The sequence below is a fragment of the Salvelinus sp. IW2-2015 genome, unplaced genomic scaffold, assembly GCF_002910315.2.
Source record: "Salvelinus sp. IW2-2015 unplaced genomic scaffold, ASM291031v2 Un_scaffold1859, whole genome shotgun sequence".
Classification (NCBI taxonomy): domain Eukaryota; kingdom Metazoa; phylum Chordata; class Actinopteri; order Salmoniformes; family Salmonidae; genus Salvelinus; species Salvelinus sp. IW2-2015.
Genome location: NW_019943224.1, coordinates 172174 through 179363, shown reverse-complemented (window position 1 = coordinate 179363; position 7190 = coordinate 172174). Strand labels below are relative to the sequence as shown.

The 7190-nt window shown below is 44.5% G+C and overlaps 1 pseudogene; it reads left to right on the top strand.

The window, feature by feature from the left end:
- The window catches only part of LOC112072231 (carbonic anhydrase 4-like), a 12784-nt pseudogene extending 10417 nt beyond the window's left edge, over positions 1-2367 (top strand).
- The last annotated feature ends 4823 nt before the right edge of the window (positions 2368-7190 follow it).

Here is a 7190-nt window from a genome sequence, read left to right as displayed (position 1 = left end):
TCAGAACAGTTATGTGGTGGAGAACCGTAGCATTCAGAACAGTTATGTGGTGGAGAACCGTATCATTCAGAACAGTTATGTGGTGGAGAACCGTATCATTCAGAACAGTTATATGGTGGAGAACCGTGACAGAGTAGTTATTTGAGTAGTTGAACAAACTCTACCAGTAGATACGCTGTTGGTTTGATATGATGCTACTTATTGTTACTGTTAGTGTCAGCTGTGTCTCCGTGACCTTTGCGTGTCTGTTGGTTCTGTATTCCAGCTGCTTAAGTTTTCAGAACTCCAGTTTAAGGACGGCAAGGAGATGGTGGATACCTTCCGGCCGGTGCAGCCCCTGAACCGCCGCGTCGTGTACCGGTCTGGAGGCGCAGTGGTACTGGCCAGCGTCGCGCTCCTCGTGGCTTCCGTCGCCACGGCGACMGGACTGTCACAGCCCAACTAGAGGAAGGCGTTCCGATGCGAGCGAGCCGCACCACCACCACCACCACCAGCATGAACACCACGAGTTCTCAGAACCAACCACCAAAATCAAACAAACTAAACTATACAGCACCAATCGACCAACATCCATGCCCTAACCTTTGACAAGTCTCAGCTTTGAAAACCAACATGCCCCAGACCCCTTTACAATGACCTATAGGGATTCATTCCTTCTCAAACTCTAGTYTTAGAGCTCTCGAGTTTCACGAGTTCATAAGTTCAACATCCCTCCCTGTTCAATGTCGGGTCAATTCAGAGTTCTCAGTCTGAAGTTACAATACAAAACGTGAGGACCCTTTTCTCTGTGTTCAGGTGGTCGGGCTGCTGCTATAGGCTAAACARAGAGGCCTATACATCCATGACCTGGTTGGCACCGGACTGGCAAGTGATCATGTTCTTGAATGGAACGTGTGGATGGTGGCTAGTCGCTATTAATAGCTTACAGTCATAAATACTTTCCAGTCTCCAGATTAAAACCGAGGAGAGGAAGAGAGATGCCATGACCTGATCTTTCCCTCTGCATTGCCAAGTCCATGAACTTCCATTATCGCAACCACCGTCACCAGTCAGGTGGGCTTTCWATTGCCACCCACCACGGGCCCCGGGGCAACATTATCTAAGGAGGACGGAGGTCCCCATAGCAACACGTGAATCACTCACCCAGGGCCCAGGGGTAACTAAAGGACACAGGCTGACCCATGAGGAACACAACGCACCATAGTGAGTGTTAAAGTGTTTAGAGGCTGGACTGTCCCTGTCCCTGTCCCGACTCCCAAACCCCCCCCCAGTCACACATGAGCTCCACCAGGAGGAAGAGGAGGTGGAGGAAGATGATGATGATGCGGTGCTGGAGTGATGAGCTTWCCGGCTCCCTCCAAAAACTGCTCTGACAACAGGTCATGAGGCGATTGACAGGGGCGATTCTGAACACACAGAAGAAGACCAGAAGCTGAAATAGGGGGTGGACACAGCAATATTTAAAATAACCAACTAATTGATTGATAAATAGATAGATTAATTGATTGATTGATTGACAGATTGATTGATACTTATTTGACCAATGTCATTATAGTTTTATGACCAATTATCCATATATCAAATGTTTAGCATGGATCTGCATGTTGTCTCTCTCTCTCATAGAGAACCATAGAGACTGTACACACTTTCTACCTAGGCCACCCTAGGCACTTCAGAAACTGTATACTTCTCCACCAGCTCGGCCAATTAAACCGTCCCTTTTGAGAACACGTGACTTGTGTTCACGGCTTATATTACATGGTCTTGAACGCACTGAATGTTACCTACTGTGAAATATTACCACAATAGCATCAAGATAAGACTGATGTACAGATTGAACTAGGAATATTCATTATATACATGTTCCATTGTTTCATAACGCACCAATGTTATATTACATTTCTATACCGTGTCATTTGTACACGTATTTGTGTACTGTATGTGTAATGAGATATATATATATATATAAGGACACACTGTTGATGTTATTTATATACAGCTTGGTGTTTAAACGTTTATATATAATGGTTGTTTCTGCCTTGGCCAGGTCTCCCTTGAAAAAAGAGACTCTGGGTCTCAATGGGCTTTTCCTGGTTAAATAAAGGTTAAATAAATACTATATATATATATATATATATATCTACATCTATCAGAAAGAAAACCAATCCCCCCCCCAAAAAAAGAGGAAATGGATTACATTAGCTAAGTTCTTTCGGACCAATTCAAAATATGTTTACTCTTGAAATGAGGTATGTTCAAAAGTATTGAACGGTTTCAATTTGTTTGGTTGTAATGCTTGAAAATGTTCTACGTGATATGGAGAATGTGTTCCGATTGAATAAACTACTGACATGCGTTTTTTATTAATGAGTTGGTCTTTCTGGTTCGTTGGGCAATCGATGATGCTACGGTATGTCAGGTTGGCATGAGCAATAACAAGTGTGTAAATATCCGCGCTCTTTGCATTCAATTACAAACACAGGTTTCTGCCTCTGCTTCCGACTTACTGTACTGCCAAACCCCCCCCCCCCCCCCCCGTGTACCCTGTAGATGCCATTCTAAGATCAAGTGTTCTTGCCTCCCTGGCTCTCTTATTCTGGAGGTTCAAACCTGTGTGGATTGGACGGACTTTCAGTTTCCTGTTAGCCTCCTGGTCTAGTTGGTCGGTCAGACGGTCTGATGGATCTCTAATCCTTTTCTAATTGACTAGTTCTGGATATTTTGGGGGGGGGGGGGCTATCCTTGGCCTGACGTAATCACACACACACACACACACACCACAAAGGACAACTCTCAGAGACAGGGAAAGTTTACGGCACTCCAGACAGTAGACACCCTAATCTACAAGGCCTGGAACAGCCTCCTGTATTGTAGATTCAAAAACATTCATTCTCAGTCTGTGGGGGTTTTCCCGACAGACAGATATGCAGGTGTCCGGTAAACTCATTCACCTGTAGAGATCTCCATCTCRACATTCACCTGCATACCTTCACACACCCCACCCCCCCGCTGCTCCCCCTTTTCTCTCCGCCTGTCTCGTCGTTTAGGAATTAAAAGCCTCAACGTGACAGAAAGCTCCTTCCAGAGCGACCATACAGAATACATATGRTCTAATGCTCTAATGCTAGACATCTTGTTTTGATGCCCCTAGACACAGACAGTATTTTATTGCTTGTTAGTCCTCGCTACTTTCTCTTCACTTAAAGAGGTAGAGGAGGGATTAGGAGGTGGAGGGATGCTGAATGTCAGAGAGGGCTATTAWGGCACAATTAAACTTCCATCCCATCATCCAACCCCTTCCTCTCACCTTGTCATTCTATCAATCAATCAATCAAATGTATTTATAAAGCCCTTTTTTATTTTACAACAGCCGATGTCACAACGTGAAACCCCTAAACAGCAAGCACAAATGTTCTAGTCCAAAACCCTGTCGACAGATCACAAACATCCCCATGTACAGTATCTTCACTGACCCCAAATAGACCTGTCGCCGTGGTCCAGAGGACAAAGAGTTCCATTCTTCCAAGGCAGAGAGAAACCAGAGGCATCCTCAATCTGAATGCGACCCCCCCTCTCTCACATGTGCCCATCAGATACAGGTCTTGTTTGTGTGATTGAAAAGGTTGTGCCCAACGGGGATTGGGGGYAAAAAAACTCTCTCTAAAGGTTGTCAGTCACCAAAAGAACTGTGTTTAAAATAAACTCCTTGATACACATTTACACAGATTTTTTTGGGACTCAGTTGAGAATAACTGTGGCTTGGTATTGTCCTGTGCCTCGTCTCTGGCACTGAGAGCAGTTATTTTGTTTGTATGTAGCCTACCCAAAAGTCCAGTCAGTTAATCAACACGACGGCAGACTGCGTAATGTGGTAATGTACAGTAACTGTCATTTTAATAGATGTGCAAACAATCCCTTGATACAATATGTGGTGTAATTTGTAATCTGGTCGTTTTGGCCAATGATTTACTGTGCCTTCAAGTATTAGTACACCTTGACTTATTCCACAGTTTGTTGTGTTACAGCCTGAATTCAAAATMGATTAAATTAACTAAATATATCTCACCCATCTACACACAATARCTCATAATAAAGCTGAAAACATGTTTTATACATTTTTTGAAAATTAAATACAGAAATATCTCATTTAGTAGTAAGTAAAAAAATATATATTTTACCTTTTATTTATTAAGAACAAATTCTTATTTTCATTAACGGCCTAGGAACAGTGGGTTAACTGCCTTGTTCAGGGGCAGAACGACAGATTTCCACCTTGTCAGCTCGGGGATTCGATCTTGTAACCTTTCGGTTACTAGTCCAACYCTCTAACCACTAGGCTACCTGCCRCTGAGTCAATACTTGTAGAAGCACCTTTGCTAGCGATTACAGCTGTGAGTGTTTCTGGGTAAGTCGCTAAGAGCTTTCCACACCTGGATTGTACAATATTTGCCCATTKTTCTTTTCAAAATAATTCAAYCTCTGTAAAATTAGTTGTTGATCACTGCTAAACAACCATTTTCAGGTCTTGCCATAGATTTCCAAGTAGATTTAAGACAAAACTGTTACTCGGCCACTCAGGAACATTCACTGTCTTCTTGGTAAGCAACTCCAGTGTAGATTTGTCCTTGTGTTTTAAGTTATTGTCCTGCTGAAAGGTGAACTCTTCTCCCAATGTCTGGTGGAAAGCGGATTGAACCAGGTTTTTCTCTAGGATTTTGCCTGTGCTTAGCTCCATGTATCCTTAAAGATTACAAGCATACCCATAYCATGATGTAGCCACCACTATGCACGTTACAAACAGATCACCGACCATTTCGAATCCCACCGCACCTTCTCCGCTATGCAATCTGGTTTCCGAGATGGTCATGGGTGCACCTCAGCCACGCTCAAGGTCCTAAACGATATCATAACCGCCATCGYTAAGAGACAATACTGTGCAGCTGTATTCATCGACCTGGCCAAGGCTTTCGACTCTGTCAATCACCACATTCTTACAGGCAGACTCAATAGCCTTGGTTTCTCAAATGACTGCCTCGCCTGGTTCACCAACTACTTCTCAGACAGAGTTCAATGTGTCAAATCGGAGGGCCTGTTGTCAAGACCTCTAGCAGTCTCTATGGGGGTGCCACAGGAATCAATTCTCGGGCCGACTCTTTTCTCTGTATACATCAATGATGTCGCTCTTGCTGCTGGTGATTCCAACTGCTCTTAAATGCAAGTAAAACTAAATACATGCTCTCAACCGATCGCTGCCTGCACCTGCCCGCCCATCCAGCATCACTATTCTGTACGGTTCTGACTTAGAATATGTGGACAACTACAATTACCTAGGTGTCTGGTTAGACTGTAAACTCTCCTTCCAGACTCACATTAAGCATCTCRAATCCAAAATTAAATCTAGAATCAACTTCCTATTTAGCAACAAAGTGTAACAGTATAACTTTAGTCCGTCCCCTCGCCCCGGGCGCGAATCAGACACCCTCTGCACACATCAAGAACAGTCACCCGCGAAGCATCGTTACCCATCGCTCCACAAAAGCCGCGGCTCTTGCAGAGCAAGGGGAACCACCACTTCAAGGTCTCAGAGCAAGTGACGTCACCGATTGAAAGGCTATTAGCGCGCACCACCGCTAACTAGCTAGCCATTTCACATCCGTTACAAAAGCATCACGTCAACTTCATGCTTGCCAAAACAATACCCTTTCGTACAAACTGACCATCCTGCAAGATCCTTACTTTGCCGATGTCATTACATCAAATTGCCCTCCAACACCTCTATGCCAGCCAAATTGAATGCAGTCTTGTAACAGTGGGCCGCGGTTGCTTTTATCAACCAAAGGCCCCATATCTTAACCCACAACACTGCCGACCGTAGCATGCTTTCGTTGCGTTGGCCATCGCTTCACCTATTCATGCCAAACCCCACTGGCTCCAGAGGGTTGTTGATATCCTCAGTCCTCGCCGATAGGCAGTTGCGTGCTGAATGTTATATCTGTCTCGGCCGCGCGTCAAGGCCCAGTTGCGCTGTGATCGCTTATTCATCTGTCTAGCCGGTAAAGGCCAGTTCGGTGCTGATGTTATTATCTGTCTGCCAAGTCAGGCGTTGGTGTGATGTTGATATCTGTCTGTCGAATAAGGCAGTTGGTGTGATGTTGATATCTGTCTGCCGAGTAAGGCAGTTGGTGTGATGTTGATATCTGTCTGCCGAGTAAGGCAGTCGGTGTGATGTTATTATCTGTCTGCCAAGTAAGGCAGTCGGTGTAATGTTGATAGCAGTGGAACATAACCCTTCTGTTAGCAGCTACAGTACTGCTGGAGTCGTTACTATACAACGGCCTTGTTTTTATGCAGATAGGGATCTAAAGGAAGCAATCGAAAAAAGGGCCAAAGGTTTACTTCCCCTCTCATGATAGTCAGGGGAGATTTAAGGTTTACCTCCCCTCTCATGATAGTCAGGGGAGATTAAAGGTTTACCTCCCCTCTCATGAAAGTCAGGGGAGATTTAAGGTTTACTTCCCTTCTCATGAAAGTCAGGGGAGATTTAAGGTTTACTTCCCTTCTCATGATAGTCAGGGGAGATTTAAGCGGATCAGAGACCTGCTGGCACACACAGAGGGGTGAGTTACACCTCTTTAAAACACATGGGACCTGTAATAGAGGCCCCTATTGGAGACCTAGGCTGTTCATCACAGCACGTTGGTGCTATTGGCTATTCTTGCCATACAAAATACTACACTCAAACTCTCAGAGACAAGGGCCCAGTCCTTAAAACACGCTGCGGGAAACAGTTTTCAACAGCATATTTGTTGGGGATTCTCTTGTAGGGAATGGACATAGAGCTGTGAGGAATACCCTACTACTCATTTTGGATTCCCTCTCTCTGATGGGATGTGAAATATTAGCTTGATAAATGTCTTCCATTGGCCTTTTCTTGGTCATTTAGCAGACACTCTTATCCAGAGTGACCTTACAGTTAGTGCATTCATCTCAAGGTAGCTAGGTGAGTAGTAAGTATAATAATGTGAACGGCAGACAACCTTAAAGGCAATCTCAGGGATAACCTTAACCCTAACCCTTAGAGGCTATCTCAGGGATAACCTTAACCCTTAGAGGCTATCTCAGGGATAACCTTAACCCTTAGAGGCTATCTCAGGGATAACCTTAACCCTTAGAGGCTATCTCAGGGATAA